General features: G+C 40.7%; 1 pseudogene; it reads right to left on the bottom strand.

The window, feature by feature from the left end:
- Nucleotides 1-12118: 12118 nt before the first annotated feature.
- LOC139043189 (sodium/hydrogen exchanger 9B2-like) overlaps nucleotides 12119-27664 on the bottom strand; it is a 64430-nt pseudogene continuing 48884 nt past the window's right edge.

The raw sequence follows: 27664 nt of genomic DNA, 5'->3' as shown, positions 1-27664 counted from the left end.
CATGCCTGGGATCCGAACTTGTGAACCCCAGGCCACCGAAGGGGAGTGTGCAAACTTAAGCATTATGCCACCTGGCCGGCCCCCAGGATGCATCCTTATCATAGCATCTACCCCTTCTCACAGCATCCACCTTACTACTGTAATTGCTTGTTTAACTATTATCATTCTTTTATTTGACAAATATTCACTGAGAGTCCGCTATGTCACTGGTACTGCATTCTCCTCTGCATATAGAATTTAGTCAATTCAGGGTATTGTGTAAGCACTTAAGGTATGTGGGAGACGGTCCAAGAAATGTCTCTTAATGACTTGCATTTCCATCTATTTCCCTACCAGTTTAAATTTCATAATCATTTCCGAGTTCTTTGAATTACCTAACACAGTGGATGGTAGATAAATATCTAATCTCATTAACTGTTGGATTTTAAACATATACAAACAATTTTTGCATTGTAAGAGGACTGCACCCAGCCATTACTTTCTACCTAGCAGAGTTTTTCTTTGATATCACTTTGGATATAATGGAGTGTAAACACTTAGGCAAATTTCTGCAGTGAAAAACGTGAGCCTCAGTATCAGAACAGTGTAATAATGCTGCCGCTTACTAGGCTGTGTCCATGGCCAAGAGCCTTAACCCCTCTGAGCCTCAGTTTCCTCATCTGAAAAAGTTAGTTACAAAGTCAAATGAGATATGAGAAAATAAAAGCATAGCACAAAATGTAAAGGGCTATCCAAATGCCATTATTACGATTGTTATTAGAGTGAACACAGATCAGGCCTCCCTGTCACTGGTCATCCCAGCTCTACAGGCAACGAGATTTCCAAATCTCATCCTTCACCTTCCCTTTATCATTTAAGAGGTAGGCTTCTGTACTTTAATAAACACATATTGATGGAAATGGTTAAAAAAAAAACACCCCACAACACCAGGAAAACCAAGCCAAAAAATTTAACAAGTAAATATTAAAGGGACAAGAGAGACAGAAGCACCAGCCTATGAAGTCTAGAATTTGGATATATGGACCAAAAAAAATCAGGCCACAATTACTTTTTTATTTTTATATTAACTAGAAGGGTAAGTGGCACAAAAGAGTAATGATCTGAATCACTTCTCAGTAAAATGGTAACCCACTGAGCTGCAAAGTCAGGAGATTGGGTTCAAGAACTAGTTTAGCTACGAACCTAACCACTAATCCCCAGGCAGTCTACCCACCCCACACTCTGGTCTTTCAGCTCCTGATCTCCTTGGCTCCTATCATCTTTTTTTCCACCCTATCTCAGCCACACACTCAGAAGGCCACAAATATCAAATGGCCACTCCATCGAGCCCAGCGATGCTACCATGCTCCTCTAGTATTACTATATACTGAATGTTTGTGTCTTCTCAAAATCCTTAGGCTGAAATCCTAACCCCCAACGTGATGGTGTTAGAAGGTGGGGCCTTTGGGAGGTGATTATGTGATGAGGGCAGAGCCCTCACGAATGGGATTAAGGCTCTTATTAAAAGAGACCCTGAGAGCTCCCTTGCCCCTTTTGGCCATCCATGGACCAGGAATTGGGCCCTCAGCAGACAGCAAATAGGCTGGCACCTTGATCTTGGACTTCCTAGCCTTTCGAACTGTGAGAAATAAATTTCTGTTGTTTAGGGGCCAGCCCCAGGGTTGAGTGGTTCGGTTCGTGTGCTCCACTTCAGTGGCCTGGGGTTTGCCAGTTTGGATCCGGGGTGTGGACCTATGATCAGGCCGTGCTGTGGCAGCATCCCACATAGAAGAACTAGAATGACCTACGACTAGCATATACAACTATGTCCTGGGGCTGTGGGGAGGAAAAAAGATAAAAGGAGGAAGACTGGCAACAGATGTTAGCTCAGGACCAATCTTCCTCACCAAAAAAGTATACTTAGAGAAAAAAAAATTCTTAAATTTCTGTTGTTTTATAAGCCTATGGTATTTTTATAACAGCGTCCCAGACTAAGACAAGTATGATTGCCTTCTGTCCTCCCAATGATTATTTTCTACTTTCCCTTTGCCCCTTAAACTGCCTACCCAAACATCCCTAGTCTCCTCTTACTGATCATGCTCATAATTCATTGAGAAAAAGTGAATCAATATCAGGCAGAAACTCTCTCACCTTCTAATCACTGAATCTACCCATCCACCTGCATCTCTACTTATACTCATTACCTTTCTTCCTATTACTGTAAATTTTATGTTCATATTTCTAAGCCAATACTTCATACAAGTTCTTTGGATCCTATTCCTTCTTGTTTCCTCAAAGACTTTACTCCTCTAATATACACATTCTCTGTTATACTATAATTTTTCCCCCTCTCTACTGGATCGTTCCCATCAGCCTTTTTATCCCCATCTTTAAGACCCTAATTTGACCCCACATATTCCTCTGTTACCTCCGTTTCTCAACTCTTCATAGTAAAGTATCTTGAGAAGTCTGTGCTATGTCCATTTCTTCACGTCACGTTTCGTCTTCATTGTGCTTGTCAGAGCACATCACCATATGTTGCCAAAATCCAATGGTCAGATCTCTTTATTTACGTGACTCTTCAGCATGTTTCAATACCATTGGCCATGCTTTGTTGTCTTGGCTTTTAAGTCATCATACTCTTCAGGTTTTCTTCACCAGATACTCCTTCTCCATCTCCTTTGGTTGCTTCTTTTCCTCGGCGTTACCTCTGATCATTGGAATACTCTACAAACACACTTTCTCTAGGTAGTTTTTCCTACATGCTGATGACTCTCAACTTTTATCTTTCGTCCCTTACACAGAACTCGACTCCCAAATTACTTTAGATTTCTAATAAGCACATCAAACTTAAGGTGAGCAAAACAAGAATATACCCCCCCACACACACACACACACTATTTCTTCCCTAGTCTTTTCCATTTGGTAAAGGGCACAACCATCCACTCAAGCTCAAGATGAAAATCAGGAGCTCCCCTTTTTTTTCTCACCTCTATATTTAAAACATCATCAAGTCTGTAGGCTCTGCCTCCAAATCTATCTCACAGTCATCTACTTCCTACCACTTTAGCCCAAGCTACTGTCCTTCCTTCCCTCCTGGATTACTGCAAGTGTCTTCTGCTACTAATCTGCTCCCCATCCCTATGACCCATTCACCACATGACAGGTGGAACAAACCTTTTCATAAAGTAATCAGATTACTCCCTTCCGAAACACTCTGTACTAGTTTCTCATCACACTTTACATACATTCCAAATGTATACCACGGGTATATTGCCATGGCTGATTCAGAGCACTACCTGATTTCGCCCCTCCCTATCTCTTCATGCTTATCCTGTACCGCTGTCTCTACATTCCAGCTACAGCGGTCTTTATGATGTTCCTTGAAAGAGTCAAGCTCTTTCATACCTTACGGCTTTTGCAATTGAAGTTCCCTTTACCTGAAATCCTCTGGCCCCAAATATTTCTGTGGCTGGCTTTTTTTAAAGATTTTTTAATTTTTTCCTTTTTCTCCCCAAAGCCCCCCGGTACATAGTTGTGTATTCTTCGTTGTGGGTTCTTCTAGTTGTGGCATGTGGGACGCTGCCTCAGCGTGGTCTGATGAGCAGTGCCATGTCCACGCCCAGGATTCGAACTAACGAAACACTGGGCCGCCTGCTGCGGAGTGCGCGAACTTAACCACTCGGCCACGGGGCCAGCCCCTGTGGCTGGCTTTTTTATATCACTGAGGCCAGCACAAATGTCAGCTCCTCAGAGAGGCCTTCCCTAACCAATCAATCTAAAGTAACCCCTCCCCTAGTCTTTCTCACTTCACACGGTTTTACTTCTTCACTGCACTCACCATTATCAACACTTCCTTGTTCATATATTACCTGTTTATTTTCTATCTTTGTTCACCAGAATTTAACCTCCATGAGAACAGGAATCTTACCAGTCTTCCTTACCGTTGTATTCACAACGCTTGGCAAAGCAGTAGATTCCTTAAAAAGATGTGACATATGCCCATCTCTGAGCAAGTCACTCAACTTCTCTGACTCATATTTGTGGGGCTACTATTGCTAGACTTAGCTCTGGGTGTCGGGATTACAAAGGTGAATAAGGCATGTCTCCTTGAGAATCTTATCCATTTATCTCTTCAACAAATATATACTGAATGCATATTTTACTATGTTCCAGGTCCTGTTCAATGTCATTATGTAGTTCCCTCTTCAGTAAAATGGAGTTTTGTTAACTAACTCTATCTCACAGAGTGTATAAACAGGATGAGTATGAAAATTATGCACAAAAAGAGGACTGCTATCAAAATGTTACCTTATATATTACTATCCCTGCACCTGCCTCTTTCTTTTTGTCTGGTAATGGGCAGGAGCTTATGACAAGAGAGAATCAACTGACAGAAACACAAGTATAAATTCTGGTACTCATAGAAAGTAACAAATATGAATAGCATTTCATAGGTTTTCATAATGTGCCAAACGACTAAGACGTTTGGCACATTAATGTTTTAGATGTGATAGTAATCTGTTAATTTTCTGCATTTGTATTGCACAAATAACAGTTCTATTTACCTCCCTGCGAAAAACCAGGGAGTAGGGTGTGGCCTCCCTCAGTGCCACCGGGCCAATCGCCCTCTCCATCACTGCGTCTGATCTGTCACAGACTACAGGGCACACTTGGAGGGCGTCAGGGGCCTGGCGTGGGCCTGCAGAGCTCTTGGGCGGCCTCCTAAATGATGCGCCTGACACACGGTGCATGTGCAACAGCTGTCCCATCCTCTAAACGCACTGAGCTACAGCGCGGTCCACTGTGAGAAAGCCAACACCGGGAGCGGGGCAGGGTGAAGGAGCACGGAGGAGCGCTCTCCCTGCATCAGCAGCCAATCCTGGGCCACGTCTCCAGTCACAGGCGCGCGTGAAGGCTCCTGTGCAGGTATTCACTATTTGTACAACAGGCTGCGCTGAATAAAATGGATTGTGCGGTCTGGACTGACAGACCCGCTTTTTTCTTACTTGTGAGTACCTGTAAGACGAGAGAGAGGAGGCAGCGAACAGGAGCAGCGATGCGAGGGACGCGAGGGCGTGAAGGACCGAGTCGGGGGAGAGGAGGGGTCCGCGGCTGTGCCCCGCGTCGTGGGGAGAAGACGGGCGCTCCCTCGAATGGAGGGGGAGCGGCGTTCCCGCGGCCGCCGGAAGGGACCAGCGCGGGGGACGAGGCGCTGGTGCCCCGGGGCCTGGAAAGGGGCAGTGTCGAGAAAAATGGACCCTACCTACAATTCCTTTAGCATCCCCCGCCGCCCCAGGAGCGGCCCTGGCACCCAGCAACCGCCGCGGAGACCGCGCGCCGCTCTGGCAGAAGCCGCCAGGAGCGGACCTCTGCGAGGGTCACGGGGCCAGGCTGAAGGCCGCGGGCGCGGCGGGGGCGGCGGGGCGGGGCGGGGCGGGTGGCGGCGGCGGGGCGGGGGCGGGGCCTGAGCGGGCGGGCCGGCCGGCGGGGCAGGGGGCAGGGGTCGGGGGTCGGGGGTCGGGGGCGGGGCCTGAGGGTGCAGGCCGGTGGGGGCGGGGCGGGGCTGGCGGCGGCGGCGCCTTCCAGTGGCTTGGCGGCCGCCTCGGCTTGCGGAGGCGTGGGTTCCAGGATCACCTGGGACCGCCTGATGTGTTTTCAGTCTTTTCTGACTATTGACCTACTGGGTTATACAAGTCCAGGGACAGAGTTGACGTCACAGAGCCCGTTAGCCAAAAAACAGCGCCAGGGGCTGCACGTGCCAGAAGTAATTTATCAAAACTCAGATCGTATTTCCCCTTAAATCAGCTTAAGTATAGTGCAATCGTAAAAGGGCATAGTCTGTGGGGTCATGACCGTCAGGGTTCAAAGTTCAGCGCTGCCACTTTTTAGCTATGGGACCACCGGCAATTACATGATCTCTTTGAGCTTCGGTTTTCTCACTGTAAAGGATGTGGTGGTGAGAATAAATGAATTGATACCTGGCAAGTGTCTGGAATAGGGCTTGGTACAAAGTAAACACAATATCCTGTTATCAGTATAGAACCTTTGGCTTTTCCCCCCTCACAAAATAACCTTCATAGGAAACAAATGAAAGCAGAACTGCTCTGGTTGAAGGTGGGCCCAGAAGCCTTGATTTCTCAATCCCAAAGGTTGTCTATAAGGTTCCTCTAATGGAATCTCCAAGCTTCCTAAAATATAGACAAAAACAACTATTATGGGAGAATATCCAAACTTCTTAGAAGGACAAACTGCTCTTTTGTATCTAATTTTTCTTGTGATAATCCGAACTTTTCCTCCTGCAGACAGTACTCCTTTTTGCCTCTGTGTTTTTTCTAGTTTGTCTATCGGCAGTGTTCTCTTTCTCCTTTTCCTATTTATCACTTAAGATCTGATTCAGATTACAACTCTTTCTTGGGTGACAATGAGAAATTCTCTTTTCATTGTAACCCCCTCCCACCTTCAGCATGGTGTAGACATCTCAGCAAAGATGGAAAGTTATTTTCCTCCTTGTTTTAGAAGAGTAGACAAAGTCTTTTGTGCTTATAGGGTTAAACGCTTTGTTCTCATGGTAGGGAAAGGGAAAGCAGGTAGATCCCCAAGGATACTGGGAGGAAGGACCTTTGAGAGAAGTCCGATGACCTCCAGGGCACGGCTCTGTGCCTCAGATGCAGTGGACTGCTGGAGGTGAAGTGCTTCCGGGTCCATCTAAAGAAGTGAAGGGCACATCAACAAATGGCGTTTTGGAATTCTCACCAGGTCAGAGGGCTCAGGCCAGATTTGAGTTAGTCAACTAACACTTGTGATGTTACTTGCTCCCAAAATGGCATGAAGCAATTCCCACCTGCTACGGAGAACTACAGAAATTATTCATATAGAAATACGTTCAGAAATGTTTAAAAAATAATGTCCTTCATTTATTTAAGGACAATGTGATGAACATCTAATAATGGATTAAACAACATCTAAAGAAACATCTGATATTTTTTCTCGTAAAAAATTAACAGCAACTTAAAAATAATTAAATTGTTTATATTAGCATCAATGCCATTGAAAGCAAAAAACTTCTGAGGAACAAGGAGAACCTTATTCATGACAGCAGTTTTCAATAAATTTAATATGATGAAAATAGTTTTTTTTTTTAAAGATTGGCACCTGAGCTAACAACTGTTGCCGATCTTTTTTTTTTTTTCCCCTGCTTTATCTCCCCAAATCCCCCCTGGTACATAGGTGTATATCTTAGTTGCAGGTCCTTCTAGTTGTGGAGTTTGAGACGCCGCCTCAATGTGGCCTGACGAGCAGTGCCATGTCTGCGCCCAGGATCCAAACCAGCGAAACCCTGGGCCACCGCAGCAGAGCACGCAAACTTAACCACTCAGCCACGGGGCCGGCCCCAAAAATAGTTTTTAAAATATCTTCTATATAAATGGTTCTGTACTTCTGAAAGCACTTCAATAAAAATAGAAATTTGGCTAATGATATATTTGGTATGAATTAAGTGCCAATCTTCTCTTCCAGTCTTACCTCTCACTAATTCTATCAACCTTAAGTGTCAATCATTTACTATATCCTAAGCTTTACTGTTTTTAAACTTTGCTAATATACTGGCCCTCCACCTACTTAACCCTTTCTTCACCTTACTCCCTAATATTAACCCACCAATGCAAACCATAGCCACCCTTGAAGGTCCAATTCAAGTGTCATCTCCTTTAAGAAGTTCCCCTCACTCAGACTCTGAATCCTTCCTTTGGATTACAGCTATTTGTACATATTTTATTTTCTTGTAAGGTTCTTGGAGGCAAGTATCATGTCTCATTCATATTTGTATTCCCCACAGGGTCAATCTCCCAACTAGAATACAAGTTCCACCAAACAGAGCCCTTGACTATCATGTTCATCACTGTATTCCCCAGCAACCATAATGCCTGGCACATAGTAGGCATGTTATGAGAATATTTCGAGTGAGTGAATGAATGGATTTTAAAACATAAGCTCCATGAAGGCAGGGATTTGTCTGTTTTATTCATTGCAAAGTGAATATTTGAATATTACCAGGTGAATAAATGATTTTTTTGGAAAGCTTAGCATTCATTATAGACAACAAAAATTCTTCAATCTATATATCTTCACGGAACTCAAATATAAAGTATTTATGTTACCTTTCACCCAACTAATTCAGTGGATGATATATCTTTCTGAAAATAAGACACCTCCCAAAACTGTAAGAGCAAAATTTAAAAGAATCATAAAATGGGTGTTTACATTAAGAGTAGTTTCAGTTTTCTTCTTTGCACTTTTCTGTGTTCTAAATTTTCTGCAATGGAAATATATTATTTTGTAATCAGAAAAAAATAATATTATTTTTAAAGAATGTAATGGATGAGATCATTTGCAAATCTATGGCTGAGGAAATTTTGAGGACACTCAAATCTCATCAGGGTTATTTGGAGTTAATACTTAAAGAGCTGAAACTTAGTCTGCTTAAAAAAAAAAAGAGCTTCTCAGAGGGAAGATGGATGACACCAGCCCTAGGAGAAAAGGGCACTGAAGAACAAGAATTTATTCTGTTTATCTAGCACCATCCTTGGAACTCTGACACCCCTGCTGTGGACTGAATTGTGTCGCAGCAAATTCTAACCTCCAGTGTGATGGTATTTAGAGGTAGGGCCTTTGGGAGGTGACTAGGTTTAGACGAGTCTTGAGGGTGGGGCTCTCATGATGGGATTAGTGTCTTATAAGAAGAGACCAGAGAGGCTGCACACTCTGCCCCAAACCCCTCTATTTCCCCACCATGTGAGGACACAGGGAGAGGAGGCTATCGGCAAGCCAGGAAGAGAGCCCTCATCAGAGCTTAATCGTGCTGGCACCCTCCTGTTGGACTTCAAGTGTCTAGAACTGTGAGAAAGTCAACGTCTGCTGTTTAAGCCCCTCCGTCTATGGTGTTTTGCTGTAGTAGCCCGCGCTGACTGAGACAGATGAAGCAGTCTAAGATCTGAACTCTTAAGTGGCAAGGAGTTTTCTGATACTGGAAGAGGATCTCCTGATTTGGTCAACAAACATTTATTAAATGCCTACTGTGTTCCATGCCCTGTGCAAAGTGCTGAGGATTCAAAGATGACCAAGGCAAGGCTCCCACCCCTAAGGGGCTGATTTAATAGGAGACAAACCTGTAAAAAAAAAAAGAAAAACTGAAAAAAGGTTCTAAGTCCTCTGACAGAAGTGTGTGTAGGGTACATACAGCCTTCTTTCAGGCACCCAGAGGTTAAAGTAACCCTTTCTATCTGTGGTTGGGGTGGAGTAAATTAGCTTGGTGGGAGTCAACACTCTGTATCAAGTTAACTCTGAGTTCACCAACCAAGTCAAGAACTGTGACTTAGGATGTGGTGATGAACCTGAGACTTCACACGGTGAGCCCTGCAGAGGCCAGTACTGGACAGAGTCACAGAGATTTAGACAGTGGCCATCCACCGAGGAGAGGGAGGAAAGAGCTTGCTGCCTGCTGTGCAAAATGGAACACGCTATCGGCAGGGGCTTAGTGGGCTCTTCAACTATTTCTTCACACTGAAGTTCCATTTCTGATACTTCTTTGGGGACTTGGATATTTATAATAACATTCTCATTTACTTATACTAACTGTACTTTGTATAAGTTAGTAAGTATTCAAAGCCTGGTACTTAAACTACTGGTGAAGGTGGGAACGAGCGCTAACTGCTGCGCCCTTCGGTCTCACGTGCCCTTTGCTGTCCAGGTCCTCATCGTCCCCCATGTCCCAGCCGAGGCCACCCCCTGGATTAGCTGGGGGCTCCTGCTGCGAGCTCCCTAGCACTCCTGTACTTCTTGCCTCACAGCACTTATCACACCATTCTTCAATCTCTTGTTTAATTGTCTCTCTCTTCTATCAGACTGTCAGATCCTTAAGGACACGAACAATATTAGTCTTAATAATGTGCCTGGGTCACCAAAGCCCTTTAGTAAGTATTTGTTGAATGGATCTAGTTTCAGAGTCTGTGAAAGTGGAGGACCAGATGAGCATTCGGTTTATGGTACCACCAAGGGGCACCTAACCAACGAAGTGCAGTTTGAAACATCTGTCTGAACTTCGGCATGAATTAACCCAGTCCAAACTGACAGCACAAACACTAAGGGAATATATTACCATGGAGTAACCAGTGTCAGGCTGACATAAAAATTAAGCCTGTTAAGGCTTCATATTGTGTTAGCTTAATAAGAATTAAGCTAGTTTTGGACAGGGGTGAAAGTCATGGTGGCAGTGGCTGGAATGGTAGTCTAATGACGAGAGGAGTGGACAGGCCATATGCAGATCAGCTTGGTGGGATCAGAAGATTCTAATTCATTCATTTAATACGTATTTAATATCTCCTTCAAGATTAGCTTCAACTTCAAGTTCTAGATTAAAGAGTTTAGATGGGAAGTGATAAGTAATAAACGCTTCAGGTATACAGCATGATAAAAGGTGTAAACTGTATTTAAACGTGATTATTCTAGCAACTAGGCAGGAGTTGACCTAGACTAAAGAGAAACTTACGGGTGATACACAAAAGCCAAGATGGTCTGTTGAATAAGTGGGATAAAATACGACCTATGCAGATAAGCCTTTCTTCTAATATCATCTCTGTTGTCATGTCACAACGTCTGAAATTCCTGCCACAGAAGTCAGTTTTTTGGTCAAAGGTACTATCTTTAGAAAGCCCTTGTTAACATGCAAGAACATGCTACTAAGTGATGGTAACACCCAATACAATGGTACCTCTGACTCCCAAATCTGATCTTTCCATCTTCATAGGAATGTGAATGTTTATTGACAGACACTTCTCAGCTTCCTCATAGCTGGGTGTGGTTATCACCAATAGAAGGTAAGAGAAGAGATGTGTCTAACTTCCTCACAACTTTCTTAAAAATAAATTGCTTGCCTTGGACTTTCTTTTTTCCTTCTTCCTGAAGGCTAGAAAGGAGACATGGGAGAGATCTACTTCCAACCTGTGTCCTAAGCTAGGGCGTGGCGGAACATCAAGACAGAAGGACACAAATCGGGGCTGGCCTGGTGACGCAGCGGTTAAGTTCGCACATTCCACTTTGGCGGCCCCAGGGTTCGCTGGTTCGGATCCTGGGTGCGGACATGGCACCACTTGGCAAGCCATGCTGTGGCAGGCGTCCCACATATAAAGTAGAGGAAGATGGGCACAGATGTTAGCTCAGGGCCAGCCTTCCTCAGCAAAAAGAGTAGGATTGGCAGCAGATGTTAGCTAATCTTCCTCCGAAAAAAAAAAGGACACAAATCTCAGTAGACCTCATGAGCAGAGTAACCCTGTCAGCATCGACCAGGCAGCCAGTTTCATGAGAGGTAAATAAATTTCCATTTTCTTTTAAGTACTGTATTTCTTGTTTCTTCATTATAGCAGCTTAACTTACCCTGATTAATATGATATTCTTGAGAGTGGCATAGATTTGAAAATTGGCTCTCTGTCACCTAGAGAACAGGAAGAGCCTGAAGACGTGGGTCACAAGAAACAACTAAGAAAGGGCTAGACCAGGGCACGTCTTAGCGGGAGGCAAACTCAGAGGGGCCACTGAAGTGGGGGACTCTGTGGAGCCAGGCAGGAAGTTGAATGAGGGCTTTTGTCATCCAAATAGGTGCAAGAGGAAGAGCCAATGAAGATACTTTGTGTACATAAAAATTTTGGTGGGGCCAATCAGTTACAATACTTCACAGAAAGGTAGTAAGAGGGGCAGAAATGGAGAAGAGGCAGATTAACAGGGAAAGCGAGGGGAGAAACTGATGAGAGATTACAATGTATTTAAAAAGAAAAGAGGATCCAAAAACAACTCAAGGCATGAGAGGCTAGGTGGCCACGCATCATAAAACTGTGGCGGCAACAGTCACTCAGAGCGAGCTGTTGGCCAGCAGAACGCCACACCGAACTCGGTCTTTCCCCTGTTAATCTGATATCGTGGTAGTACATTAAAGAGTATTTCTCCCCACACAGATTAAGATAATGATGGAGTGTTTGAAGCAAAAAGAAGAAGATAGAGAAATCAGGCTAGAAATGTAGAACATTACCACCTACATGGAAAGGGTAATGGCTGAAAATGCTGTTTAAAGAAATAACCACACTTTAAGTTCTGTTACATTTTAAGCTTAAATATTATATATTTCAATATCTATCTTGATAAAAGCAGCCTCTGGTACAGCTTTCTAATCATATATTTAGCATTCTCTCTTTTCACCTCTAAACTTCTTCAGAGGGCTCTCCTCGAACTTCTCCATCATTATTTTGATGTGCAGCTTTCTGGAGAAGCCTGGGGCCCAGCAAACCAATGAGGAGACTTCCAATTGGGGCTGTGATGAGGATGGACAAAAATGCCACTGTCAACACATCCATTCCATATTCTTCTAATTGTTTCTCTCCATGTGACCTTGCTGTGTCCAAGGCCACGGATCCTATTGCAGCCTGTAAAAGTTTAATGGTAAAGTTGGACACAGGCATATAAGACAGGCACATAGAAAAAAGGTGAATTATTTTATCATTTGCAAAAACAAACTGCTTGTTCTTTTGTTCAACTAAGAAAGTTCTTTCTTTCAAAGTGTACTGCAATTGGTTTTGGTATTCTGAAAATTCTCCTGCCCTGGCATGGGGAAGGGATGGTGATTCATATGTACTTAGTTGCAGAAGGCAGGGTTACAAAAATATCAGGCAAATATATTTCAAAACACAAGGTAAATACAGCCTCATGATATAATTGACTATAAGACGATTCTGTATACTAAATTCCTTATGAGTAAAGAAAGTCACTGGTCATCTCACTCTTTTATCTTCAGGAATCTGGAATTAAAAAAGAACAAGATGAAAAAGTGCAGTGAGCCCTGTGGCCGAGTGGTTAAGTTTGCATATTCCACTTCAGCGGCTGAGAGTTTTGCTAGTTTGGGGGTGGACATGGTACCGCTCATCAGGCCATGCTGAGGCGGCGTCCCACATAGCGCAACCAGTGGCACTCACAACTAGAATGCACAACTGTGTACTGAGGGGCTTTGGGGAGAAGAAGAAGAAGAAAAAAGAAGATTGGCAGCAGATGTTAGCTCAGATACCAATCTTTTAAAAAAAGTGTAGTGATACTTACTGGAAGATGGCAAAGTTTTAAATGAAAAAACATAAGAATATGTATTGCTATAGAGCTAAACTAATTGTTAAACATAAAGAAACCTGAAAGTGGTAGGCACTGTCAAAACTTGAAGGTAATCTTATTAGGTATTTGGTGAACTCTTTGCCTTAGGTCTTGGTGAAATGTTTTATTTAAAATTTGTCTACTGGGAAGTATTATGAAAACCTTCATTTTCTTTTAGAGGCAAAATGCCATATTAGTGCACTTGGGAAAATAATATATTAATCAATCTGGTTATTCCCTTATTCCACAAAACACAACAATGTTGTCCTCTAGGACAATGAATCAGAAGAGAGAATGCTGGTGTGGATGAGACACAATGGCAGAGACTACTAATTGCCCACAAATATCTGAATGCCCCTTTTCCCTTCTAAACTAGAACTCCTGAGTGTTAGCTGGTCACATTGCTGTCCAAACCAAGACTTTTTTTCATCCTTCTTTGCAACTAGATGAAGCTATATATCTAAGTTCTGGCCACTGAGAGGTGAGCAGAAGTGATAAATGCTACTTTTGGATTGTTCCCTGAAGAGAAATGGACACTTGCACATCATTCTTTTTCCCCTTCCCCCTGATGAGAAATGGTGAACTGATGGAAGGCACATGCTGAGGACAGTGTCACCCTGCCAGCTCTGGAGTGTCCATGCTGGACTGCTGGTGGGAGAGAAGGAAAAATCTATCTCACTTAGTCCCTGTATGTGAGGGCTCTTTGTTATTTCAGGTTCCTTGTACCATAACTAATTCAACATTTCAAGAATTCTTGGCAAGAACTGCACTCATTACAATGTATATTTCTCTTTCAGTTCTCCGTTGTGTGTGTATGTTTTGAGGTTTGTAGGTATGCTGATTTAAAATATATTGTGATTTAAAATATATTTCTTACAGCAGGTCATGGACCAAAAAGTTTGAAGAACACTAATATGGAAAAAAACATACAAGAAAGTCTTGTTTCTTAGGCAGTGGCAAAAGAAGAAAAAAGAAAATTCCATACAATACTTGCTTCACAGTACATACATTATTCACCACATCCAAGATAATTTCTCCTTATTATAAATTTGCTTTGACAGCAGGAAAGTGCTGTCTTTCAAATTTTAACCTTTAGAAACAAATCTTTCAAACCAAAGCTACTAGAGTAATTATTTTGATAGTTACCTAATAAAGTTACCAGAAGTAGTGTAGAAGCTGGAGACACTGAGGGAGAAACTATTCCACTTATTGTACCATATAAACCTCACAGTATTCTTAGCCATTATGTCCCAGACATCTTTCAAAGTCTGATGAAAAAAAAACTTCTCTGGGATAATGCCCAAACCTATAGCCACACCAAATCTGGCATATAGTTACAGAGCATACACAACCCTCAAAGTTTCCTAAATTAAAAATATCTGATTTTCATCTCACGAAATAGAAATTTACATATTTAAATAATTGCAAAATAATCAAGGATGCAACAGTTAAATCTTGTTTGCTATAATTAGTCTGAAAATATACAATACAATCAGGGCTATTTGCAACAAATGATAATCTATACAGTTCTAATTTAATTAGCAATTATAGGTATTCTACCAAATGCATGGTCAATAATTTCAAGCACCTGTTAGTGCCTTGTTAGAGTGCACAAATTTTGGGTCATGTGATTGAGACAACTGACAGGAAGTACAGCTAGTTTGAAAAATTTAATATTAACTAATAATCTAGGAAATCAATAAAGCATTTTCTGAGTTGTTTCTCAATAAATCTTTCTCCATTATATATAAAGACCGAGGTTGAGCATAACTGATCATCAATCATATTGACAGTGAAGTATTTCCAAACACTAACATGGGCCGCGCTATTTCTGTTTCACTCTCTTCTTAGAAGACATCAAAACGAAAAATCTCTAGGTGATTCAGAGAGCTCTGACTGATGAAAATTCAAACTCTTCCCTCCCTCTACTACTGCTTTCTAGTAACATAGGGATTTATTGGATTTTCAGTTGTACCCTGGAGATCTAAAGAAATTTAAATGAGCCATCATATTAAAGGAATCAGCATACCAAAAATAAAACTTTTAGAGTAGATTAGTAAAAATTCTTTTCATAAATCAAACTTTAGTTACTTTTGTTCACCAAATTTGGACAAGCCCTCTTATTCAAAATTTTAAGGGATCATATTGAAATAGGAGTTAAGATCCATCATTACCTGGACTGTGGCCTTTGGAAGCCATGCAAATGAAATAAATATCTTTTCCTTTATGTTAAAACCAGCAAAACACACCATCAGAAATGTAGTCAAAATTCGTATCAGTACTGCAATACCCAGGGTGGCAACACAAAGGCCTGTAAGAAATACTCAATTTTTAGACATAACGAAATACTGGGGAAGAAATGGAATCTCCTGATTATTGATTCAAAATTCTATCAACAGAAATAATCTAAAAACATTAAAAAATTAAAAAGACAAAAATGATTAGGCATAATTTGTCAAAACATCAATATTAAGGATCAATCAGACCATTTGTTTAAAAGAAGGTATTTGCCCTAAATTAAAGCCAGAAATTAACTAAATATATTTGAATTTCCACAAAGGAGATTTGAATGTTATTTATCTTATGCTTTATAGCAAGAACCACACTTTTTCCCATGTGTTTATTTAACAAGAATTTATTAAACTATAACTACGCATAACAGAATTTGGACTAGGTTCTGATACCCAAACACGCATAACGTACAGACTTTGCCTCCATGAACTCCAAAGTCAGAGGAAGACAGAAACATAAAGAACCAAAAGGTGAGTGCAGTGTAAATATACCGGTAAGAGGGCGCAGAAGAGAAAAAACTTAATATTTTCATCAAAGTGGTTGAGAATTCTTTACAGAGGATAAGACCAGAGGTGATATTCAAAATATTTATCAGCAAGTATGGAGGCAATCAGGCAGTCAGAAGAGAGCTGGCTGGGCACTGACCAGTCAGAATAGACACTGGCTTCTACACCTGTTTCCCCATACTGGTGTGTGCACTGACTGCCCATCACCCTGGCTGATGTGTACAGCTACTTCGTTCAGTCCTTCAGAATCCTTTGCTGATAAAGGTAAGTTCATTCTGATTTGCAAAATAAGAGATTGTGACTAGGGCAAGGCAAGCTACCGGACCTGAGAAAGGCAAAGCTAAGGTGAGTACTAGGTAATAGGGTGGTTTTTGAAAAAGTAACATTTGTTGAGTGCTTGCTCTGTGCTAGGTTCTGTATTAAGCTTTAAATGCATCTCTTTACTTAATCTTTACAACCTGTGGAGTAATTATTCTCACTTTACAGTTGAAAAAAAATGAAGATCAGAAAGGATAAATAACTTTCTCAAGTTCAAGAGGCTGGTAAAACACCAGACAGACATTGCTTGATGCTCTATTGTGAATCTGCAACATGGTTTCTTTATGAAAAGGTTCTGTGGCTCTTTATTGGAGGGTATTTTTCCCAGCGTGGTAGATTTTCAAAAGTATTTGTTGCCTTAAGTACAAGATACAAAAGGGACGATCCCATTCCCAGGAGGGAGCAGTCTGGGGAGGATGATGAGGAAGCCTTGGACACACTGAGCCTCAAGTTTTGTGGGATTTACAAGTGGTGATGTCCAAGCAGCAACTGGCTATGTTGAATTCGAGATAAAGATTTTGCAATTACATAGTTTATAATCGAAGCCACTGAGTGTAGCTGAGCTCAGAGAAATGATACCCAGCGTGAAGTGTAGAAATCTTTTGAAAGAACTTGGAGGAAGAGCAGCACTTAAGCCATATATAGTGTAAAGGAAGACTCAGAGGGCACTGGAAAATGTAAAAATTCAACGTAAAAAGTGTTGTAAAGAGGTCAATAGCGTCCAATGCTGCTGAGAGATCAAGTCAAGTCAAGACTAACACGTATTTCGTGTATCCAGCAATACGACCGTGGTGAGGGCGGGGCTGGTTGTGGAATGGGGCAGAAGCTGGGCTGAAATGTTCTGAGGGAGGGCATGAGAGTTGAAATGGAAAAGGGGGACACAGTTACCTCTTTAGAAAAGTTTGAAAAGAGGAAGAGAGAGAGAGAGTGGTAGGTGAGGGGGGAAGTGAAATGAAGAAGGGATATATATATATATATGTATATATATTTATTCAAATTTTGACTGTGGTAAAATACACGTAAAATTTACCATCTTAACAATTTTTAAGTGTACAGTTCAGCAGCATTAAGTTAAACACTCACATTTTTGTGCAACCAATCTCCAGAACATTTTCATCTTGCAAAGCTGAAACTCTACACCCATTAAACAGCAAGTCCCCATTTCCCCGCCTAAACCCTGGCAGCCACCGCTCTCCTTTCTGTCCTTATGAATTTGACTCCTCTGGATGCCTCACAGGAGTGGGATCATGCGGGATTTGTCTTTCTGTAACTGGCTTATCTTACCCAGTGTAATGTCCTCAGGTTCATCTATGTTGTCACATGCGTCAGAATAGAAAGATACTATTTTAAGATAGGAGAGATTAAAATCTGTTTCAATTCTGCAGAAGAGAAAGCTGTGACAAGGATATCTGAAGATGTGTCAGAAAAAGGGGAGACTCTGTGTGAGATCTAGAAGGAGGTGGCAGGGATGGGATCCCTAGTATGGACGGAATAATACTGTGATGCAAGAAAAGAAGGAAATAATGAGTACAGGTCTTTCTTGATGTACGATGGGGTTACATCCTGATAAACCAATCATAAGTTGAAAGTCAACTTTAAGTCAAAATATTGTAAGTCAAAAATACACTTTGGGCTGGCCTGGTGGCATAGTGGTTAAGTTCGCACCTGCCGCTTCAGCAGCCCAGGGTTCCCAGGCTTGGATCCCAGGTGTGGACCTAGCACCGCTCTCAAGTCATGCCGTGGCGGTATCCCACATACAAATTAGAAGAAGACTGGCACAGGTGTTAGCTCAGCGACAATCTTCCTCAAGCAAAAAGAGGAAGATTGGCAACAGATGTTAGCTCAGGGCCAATCTTCCTCACCAAAAGAAAGAAAGAAAGAAAGAAAAAGAAAAAAATGCATTTAATACACCTAACCTACCAAATATCATACCTTAGCCTAGCCTACCTTAAATGTACTAGGAACACTTACATTAGCCTACAGTTAGGCAATCATCCAATACAAAGCCTATTTGATAATAAAATGTTCACTATCTTATGTAATTTCTTGAATACTTACTGAAACTGAGAAACAGAAAGGGTAGAAGTGTATGGGTCGTTTGCCCTCATGATCCTGTGGTGACTAGAGCTGCAGCTCACTGGCGGCTGCCCAGCATCTCGAGAAAGGATCATATGGCATATCGCTAGCCGGGGAAAAGATCAAAATTCAAAATTCGAAGTATGGTTTCTAATGACTGCATATCACTTTCATACCATGGTAAAGTCAAAAAATCCTAAGTCAAACCATCGTCAGTCGGGGACCATCTGTATACGTGTACAAATTAATTTTTGAGTATGGTACTAAAAGTCAACAGTTTTAATATGATGGCTTTTGAATGTATGAATGAATAAAAGAATGAATGAACAAACATTTCTATCCCATGGATACATATTATAGAACTGCCTAATTATCTTTAAAATTCTGGCCCTTGATCAGGACAAGCCTAGATGAACATTCTTATCGTTGGAAAAAAATTTTAAGGCCTGCATTTTCTTGATAGTAGTTAAGAGCGACACTTTTCTTTACAAGCAACAATATTTAAGGCATAAAATTTACTGTCTTAGATTGACAAACATTCTTTTCTAACCAACTGCTTAAAAGATCAGTATTAACTTTTTATATAATTGTGACAATGGGAACCACCAAATATAAACCTACTACAGATACTACAACTGAATATAAAAAGTTGATTTTAGCAAAAACACTACTTTGAAATTCTCACCCACAGTTTCTGGTCTGAGAGATGCAATAGATACCTCTGCTCCAATCAGTCCAAAGAGAAGGGGCTGGAAGATATCCCAGGCCACTGCAATAATCTTTTCAACCTCTGCCTAAAAGAAACACACATACACATACAGGGATTTTTATTATGTGAAGTTAGAAGATCTAAGAATTTTACTAATTTGAAATCTGAGTCAATTTGACCTGAGATAGGCTTTATCTATGTGGCATCTATAAATAAGAAGGTAGCTAGAATACAGCAAAAAATTGCATAAAGATACTTCTAACAGTTAAGGTATTACATAAGGTGCGTTGGTGTTGGTTTGCAAAAGGATGTTAACTATAAAGAATCTCATCAAGTCATCTCAGGAGGACTTCGACTTCTGAATACATGATGTGTGTGTCCATAATACTTAGTATTACTTTATAGTTAATTTTCACTCAACAATATGATTAAAAGATCTTGTAATATTTATACATATATCTAGAAATGCACCTTATTGCTGCATAATAATGTATGATATGGAAGTACCATAGTTTATTCAACCATTTCTTTATTAATAGACCTTTAAGTTGTTTCCAATTTTATTTTATTATAAAAGAATACTGTTTATGACTATCTCAAATCATGCACAAAAATAAAATTCCGGTATAGTGAAGTGCTGTGCCAGTTATTAACTTACTGCCCCTCGGCTCCAAATCCTCCTTTCAATTGTTGCTCTGCAGAAGATGGAGCCAGGGGCTGGCCCAGTGGCCGAGTAGTTAAGTTCGCGCGCTCTGCTTTGGCGGCCGCGGGTTTCGCCAGTTCGATTTCTGGATGTGGACGTGGCGCTGCTCAACAAGCCATGCTGGGGTGGCATCCCGCATGCCACAACTGGAAGGACCCACAACTAAAAACACACAACTATGTACCGGGGGGCTTGGGAAAAATAAAATCTCAAAAAAAAAAAAAAAAAGAAGATGGAGCTGGACCCTTTTAAGTCTTTCCCCTTTGCTAGCTGGACCATATTAAATTTTGCCACTAGAGGGCGCCCAAGAGCTACTCCAAGAGGAAGGCGCTCGTCTGGTTCGGTGGCTCCTCCTAGCAGGATGCTTCCGCACCGGGTCCTGCGGCCCGGGTGGCTTCTCCAGAGCCAGGCTCCTAGGGTGTATGGCGGCCAGCAGCACTCAGCGGTCAGCAGCTGCCCCCAGCCTCCTCCTCGGGTGATTTCATAGCCAACTGCCCTGGGCAACATACCACCCCATACACCTTTAGAGGGTAGATTTCCAGCAACTTCTGCAGGCAGGGTACCATGGTGACTTCTCTGCCATCCAGTGAACCAAGGCTCTAACAAGGCTTGGGTTCTCAGCCCTGGGTGCCGAAGTAGGTGGGGTGGGGTGGGGAGGTGGAAGCGGATGCTGCATCTCAGCCCTAGGGGTTTATAGCTGCTATTCCTATATTCTTTAGGGGCCTCTTTACATCTTACAAGACAATCCCCAGTATGGTTAATAATAAGCTTTCCCTATTCCAGTTACTATATGGTTTCTCATTCCTTCTAAGACCCTAATTGATATAAGTACTAACTTTATGACACACAATACAAAAACCCTTGGAAAAGATTGACATAATTGACTAGAATAAAACGAAAATATTTTGTGGCAAAAGAAACCATAAAAAAGGATAGGTGACAAACCAGGGGAAAATATCTGTACCATGTGTAACAGAATAAGGAGCAATATCCAATCAATAAGAAAAAGACATAGAACCTAATCGAAAAATGGGCAAGGCATACACACAAGTAATTTGTACCAGAAGAAACACAAGGGCCAAAAAACATGAGATACTAAAACTCAGTAATCAGAGAAACACAAATTAAAATGATATACCATATATTTTTTTTGGGGGGGGAGCCATCATATTGGAAAAAAACACTAAAAAGTTTTAATAATGTCTAGTATTTATAAGACTGTAAGGAAACTCAGCAATTGGTAGGAGAGCAAATTGATAATGCTTTTTTTGTAGGGCAATTTAGCAGTACCCTTAACAGTGTCTAAGAATTTACATTTAACAGATTTTTTCAATCAACTAATAAGAATCTATGTTTTTGAACGACATTTTAACATTTTTTTACCATTTTTACACATCTAAGGATCTATACTTTCATTTACGTACTCAGCAGTTTGACAAAGGAGGATTACCTCGTTTCCCTATTTTCTTAATTTTTGTTATTTCTGGTATGTTTATTAAGGTGAAGATTCTATTTCCTCTTAGTTTATAAATGTTTAAAGACACCGTATATGAGGGGTTGGTTGATTTATTTATATAGTTCTATTCCTATATCATTATAAAGTTATGTTTTCACATCGTAAGGAATCAGATCATGACTGAGGTTCAAATTCTGCCACACACCAACTGCAAGCCACTCGCCTCTCAGCACCTAATTTTCCTCATTTGTAAAATGAGAGGTTTACATTAGATAACGTCCAAGATCCTTTATCACTTAATGACAGTGAATCGTCTGCCAAACTAAGGTCCAGATGCCACCCTTCTACATATCTTTAAATTTTACTTTTTAATTTAGTTTTTAGAGTATATCATAGCTAAAGTTCAGACTTTAGCTGATATCCATAGTTGTAAAGAACAAAAATCAACTCTATTAATTTTAGGTTACTTAGCCTTCTGTTGCCATGACTAATGGCTTAACAGAAGTCCTCGAAAGTATTTCATGTACTGAGAACTCCAATGAAAGCAGAGGCATATTGAGTTTTCTCTATCAAATTGTTTTTATTTCTAAACTTGGACAAAGGCCACAATTTGGTTTTTTTTTTTTTCTCGCTGAGGAAGATTCGCCCTGAGCCAACATCAGTTGCCAGTCTTCCTCTATTTTGTATGTGAGCTGCTGTCACAGCATGGCCACTGATAGACAAGTGGTGTACATCTGTGCCTGGGAACTGAACCCAGACCACCAAAGCGGAGCATGCTGAACTTAATCACTAGACCACCAGGGCTGGCCCCACGATTTGGTTTTTGATTGTAATACTGTAGACTAATTTAATATCAGACATGGCCCTATATATTGTAAAACTTAAAGATGAGAGAGGAGCCACAATGTACCTTCTTGTGGGTTTTTTTGTAACTTCAAAACTAAAATGAATCTGTTTATAAAGAAAATAGAGGGGCTGGCCCCGTGGTGTGGTAGTTAAGTTTGGCACACTCCACTTTGGTGGCCCAGGTTTGCAGGTTCAGATCCCAGGCGTGGACCTACACCATTCATCAGCCATGCTGTGGTGGTGACCCACATACAAAGTAGAGGAAGACTGGTGCAGATGTTAGCTCAGTGACAATCTTCCCCAAGCAAAAATAAAAAGAAGAAGATTGGCAATGGATATTAGCTCAGGGTGAATCTTCCTCAGGAAAAAAAAAAGAAAGAAAAAGGAGTCATCAAATAGGCTAAGTACAAAAGAAGACATGAGTTCAGAGGAATGAAGACTGTGGTGTCCACTGAAAGTTAAGGCCACTTTACCTATCTGTATGCACCATTAGTAAGAATCTTCAACAATGGAAATCACTTTCCATTATGGACAAAAAGAGAAAGTTAAGAGAAACAGAAGTTTCATCATGAGTTAAATATCTACTTAAGCTGACACTTCTCTTCTTAGAGAGAAGATTTCAAGATTCAGAAGATTGAAAATATATCAAGAAAAACATCCTGTAGCTGTTAAAGTCATCAGAAGAAGCACTGCATTTGAAAACAGATGAAAAATATAGATGAAAAAGGCCTTAAAAAAGTGAGTGCATTTGAATACAATAATGGCAAGATTATAAGGAAAACCAAGCAGGAAAGTATGAGATAATGTCAGAAAACTACAGGCGCAAACAAAATTTTATAAAATATTGTAGCTTGTCAAAGCATAATTCAACAACAATATAGCTACAGCACTGAGTTTACAAGTGTTTTATTTCCATTTTCCCACATAATAGCCACAATAATTCTTTAGTGATTATTATTATTTTTTTCAGTGTACAGTTGAGGAAACTGAGTATTAGAGAAGGTAAGTGACTTGCTTGGGATTACACATCTAGACAGTAGAATCTCTGGGACTGGAATCCCAATTTCCATAGATTAAATTTTATGCTCTTTTTATTACATTGTGCTGCTCAGAGATAGTCATAAAAATTATTAGTGTGTTCTGACTAAGCACTTTGCCTTATATAGATTATTTCACTTAATCCTCCACTCTATGAAGTTGTTGCTATTATCATTCCCCACTTGAGAGATATGGAAATCGAAGACTGAGAAGTCAGATACTTTGTACATGGGCATACAGCTACTCAGGTGTAGGGCTGAGCTTAATCCAGGAAGTCTGAGTGCTCAGACCCTATGCTACACCATGGAACAAGGAGGAAAAGCAGTCCAAAACCTGGACTCATTGATTTGGTGCCTCCAGAAGTAGGGACTTGCCTGAGTACTAAATTAGAAAAGATATGGAGAGTGTCTGCCATATAAGTGATTCAATGAAGGTTTTTTTACCCTGTCTTTAGGAAATCATTTTCATATACTCAAACAGTGTGTTTTCATCCTGGCTCTGCCACTTATTAGCTTGGTGACCTTAGGCACTCTATCTACTATCTCTAGGCCTTGGTATCCTCATTTGTAAAATGGGTCTCGTATCTACCTCTCAAGGTTATTGCAAAGAATAAATGAGATAACATAGGTAAGACTTCACTAGGAAAGGAATCTTTAAGAAAAAATAAACTGAGGAAAGGTCATAATAAGAGATTGATAGATCGGACCACGTGAAACTATAAGATATTTGTGTGTTAAAAATGAACAATAAAAAAAGGCACAAAGGGCTAATATCATATATATAATCAGTACATTCAACTTTAGGAGATAATGGACAAAAAACCTATCAAAGAAAAAGAAAAAATACAAATAGCTAAATATATGAAAAAGCATTCAATTTTATTGTTAAGCAAGGAGGCATAAAACAAAAAAAGATACCACTTTTGACTATCAGTAAGGATAAAAATTAAAAACAATAATATTCTAAGGCAGTGTTTCACAAAGTGTGGTCCCCAGGGAAGCAGCATCAGCATCACCTGGTAACTGATCAGAAGTACACATTCTCAGGCCCCACCGTAGTCTAACTAAATCAGAAATTCGGGGTGGGGTCCACAAGTCCAATTTAACAAGACTTCCAGGTGGTGCTAAAGTTGGATAAACATTATTCTAAGCTGATGACGATGTAATGATATAGGTACCTCACATATTACTGGTGGAAAAGTAAATGGATACAACTCTAGAAAGCAACCAGTTTGGTAATACGTGTCAAAAACCTAAAAATGTTCATGTTATTTGACCCAAAAAAATTAGCATTAAGAATCTGCCCTAAGGAAACGATATTGGATTTCAGCATAATTTAAAATAGCAGAGACTGGTTTTAAAAAGCTTATGGTGCATCCACGTGTGTGTGTGTGTGTGTGTGTGTGTGTGTGTGTAAAGAGACATACATAGGAGATTAACCAGAGGTAAATATGAAAAAAAAAGCTGTCAGTTCTCTCTCCGGGTTTTGGGATTACATTGATCTTCTATGTAATCAGCCAGGCTGCTGGCAATTCAGGCAAAGTTATGGCAAATGCAGAAAAACAGATGATTTGTTTGGTTTATAACGGTCTTTTCTACATGACTCACATCCTCGTTTTCTGAAGAATCGTGTAACCGGAACTGGCCGGGCCCCCTCCCTTGTCTTCTGCGCGAGTGGCTCACGTCCACTTGCGGTGGGCACCCGTCTTCCCCTCGACGTCTGTTGCTAAAACTACTCTTTTATGTTCTATTCCAAATGATATGGTTCCTTTTCACTGTTTATTTTTTATCCTATCATTTATTAATTTACAAACAATCTGAAATTGCAAAGTTTGGAAGTATAATGTTTTTAATACACTTGCTATATGTTATTCGAATAGATGTCGAAACATAAAAACGTGCCCTGCACAATGATGGTATATTCTGGTCACTTTGGAGTCGATAAACCTGAGTTAAATCCCAGTGCCACTTTCTAATTTTGTGACCTTGGACATGTTATTTAAGTCCTTCTGACTTACAGTCTCTATAAAATGTAAATGGTAATATTTTTTCAAAGGTTTTTTTGATGAGAATAAATGAGAATATCCCCTCACTGGCTAGCACAGGGCCATACGGAGTGGCAATAAAAATTGATTAATTCTCTTCCCTCTTTTCACCCATGACAGTATAATATAATGAGTTGGTTGTAATTTTTGAAGACTTTTAAACAAGTGACAACAGAAAGCATTTACCTATAAAATTCAATTTGAAGAAACTTACTACAAGCATATTTGAGAATTTTCCTGTTGAATAAATGAAAGGAAATAAACCAAAATAGTTTACAGAGCTGTTGGCTTTAGGTGGAGAAATTACAAATCATTTTTTCTTTCCTTTTATCTGACTTTTAAAAAATTTTTCAAAGTTCTACAATAAGCATATACCGCTTTCATACTCAGAAATCAAATAAACTTTATTCTAAACAATATTCTCTTTGGTAATTTATTTTTTTAAATGCTAAAAAAGGTTACCATTCAAAAGTGAAGGGACAGTTTGTAAAATGCTAATGTCAGGCAAGCTCCCAGATGCTCGACAAGGGTCACAGTGCACACACAGTGGCATGCCTTCACGGAGTGAAGACTGCGAGCTCTGTCCCGGACAAGGGGGCCAGAGTGCTCCGAGAGCAGTGCGCTGGTCAGCAGCCCAGGCAGGATGGAAGGCACTCAGCAGTGAGCGCTCAGCGAGGAGCCAGGGAGCTGAGATCAGACCCGAGACTGAACAGCAATGTGTGATCACCTGCCTCGGCCTGCAAGGAAAGTGAAGCCACGGAAAAGCAAATTTTGACAAGAGCAAATGTTTACAAGAGATGAGGGATGATAAGAGGACCCAATTTATACTGGGAAGTTTATGCTTTAGCTTTCCTCTTGTCAGATGTTAAGTTACGTGAAATCACAAAGGAGAATTTAATAATACGGGTGCTGCTAAGGAAAAAAAAGTAGACCTGAAATAAGCCTTACAGGCAAGCCTCCCCAGGAGGACGCAGCAGCCCTGGGCCCATGCAGTGCCTGCAGCAGGGCTCTGCAGAGCCTTGCTCCTTGCCTGCAAAGCCCAATCCACTGCGGCCTGCTTTCCTGGGGCCTCAGTCCCTTATCTACACAAGGCTCCAGGCAGCCCCACCAATCCACCCTCCTCTACAGCAAAGGGATGCCCAACTGCACATGTCTTGCCTCCCGAGAGTGAAAGCCTCCAACGGAGTGCCATGTGCCCACAGTGAAGCCCTGCCTCTACAGACCTCTGCAGAGACCGCTCACCTGCAGGGCACTGCACACCCAACCTCAGGACTGATAATCAACATATATTTTTCATGTAGTATTATTTTAAGCTGAATTATTTTCAACAGTTGTCTTTGGTTTTCCCAAATGATATATGTGTATTTAGTTTAGGTCACCCACATCTAATTTCTTCATGAAGCAGAATAGTATATGATCCTCTCAAGTTCAAATCCATAAAAATGTACCTTGAAATTAAATAAATGGCAACCAGCTAATTTCCATAATACACATAAAGGAAATGAATAATTTTAATGATCTTGAAAGTCAGTAAGAAAAACAGACAATCGTAAAAAATGGGCACAGGCTTTTGAATAAACTGGCTAGTAAATATATGACAAGATGATTAGCTCCACTTGTAAAGAAATACAAATCAGATCAATAATGAGAAACATTTTTCACCTGTCAGATTAGCAAAATATCTAAAGATTGAAAGTACACAGATCAGAAAAACAGATCCTTTCACAAACTGTTGGTGGGAATATAAATTGGTACTGCTGTTTAAGAGGGCAACTCAAGGGGCTGGCTGCATGGCTGAGTGGTTAAGTTCGTGCACTCTGCTTTGGCGGCCTGGGTTCACCAGTTTGGATCCTGGGCACAGACCTACTACACACCGCTTGTCAGGCCATGTTGTGGCGGCGTCCCACATAGAAGAACTAGAATGACCTACAACTAGGATATACAACTACGTACTGGGGCTTTGGGGAGGAAAAAAAGAGGAAGATTGGCAATAGCTGTTAGCTCAGGGCCAATCTTCCTCACCAAAAAATTTTTAAAAAGCATACGTTAAAAAAAGGGCAAATTGATACTATCAAAAGTATCAATGTGCATACTCTTTCATAGAGAAATCCTATTTCTAGAAATTAATCCTATAGATACACTCAAAGATATGCTATATTTTGTTGATTTTAAGAAACACACTTTTTCATTTCTGAAATTAGGAAGTGATGTCATAGTTTAATTGGCAGCATTCTTTTTCTCTCTTGGTGGCATGTAAAATAATGGTGCTTCTTAGACTTGATAGTGTCTTAGTGGTATATGCAAGGATATTTTATTGATGCACTTTTTGTCTTGGCAGAAAATTAGAAACAATTTAAATGTCTGTTAAATTAAATTTAGGCAGGAAACTGGTTAAATAAAGTACAGTACAGCTATACAATGCAATACTCTGCAACCCTTACAAAGAATAAGGGAGGCATCATGGAAATATGACCATGATACATTTTAAGTAAAAACATCAAGTTATAGATTGGTA

This window comes from Equus asinus, unplaced genomic scaffold, assembly GCF_041296235.1.
Source record: "Equus asinus isolate D_3611 breed Donkey unplaced genomic scaffold, EquAss-T2T_v2 contig_193, whole genome shotgun sequence".
Taxonomy (NCBI): Eukaryota; Metazoa; Chordata; class Mammalia; order Perissodactyla; family Equidae; genus Equus; species Equus asinus.
This window is presented reverse-complemented; position numbering and strand designations above follow the sequence as displayed.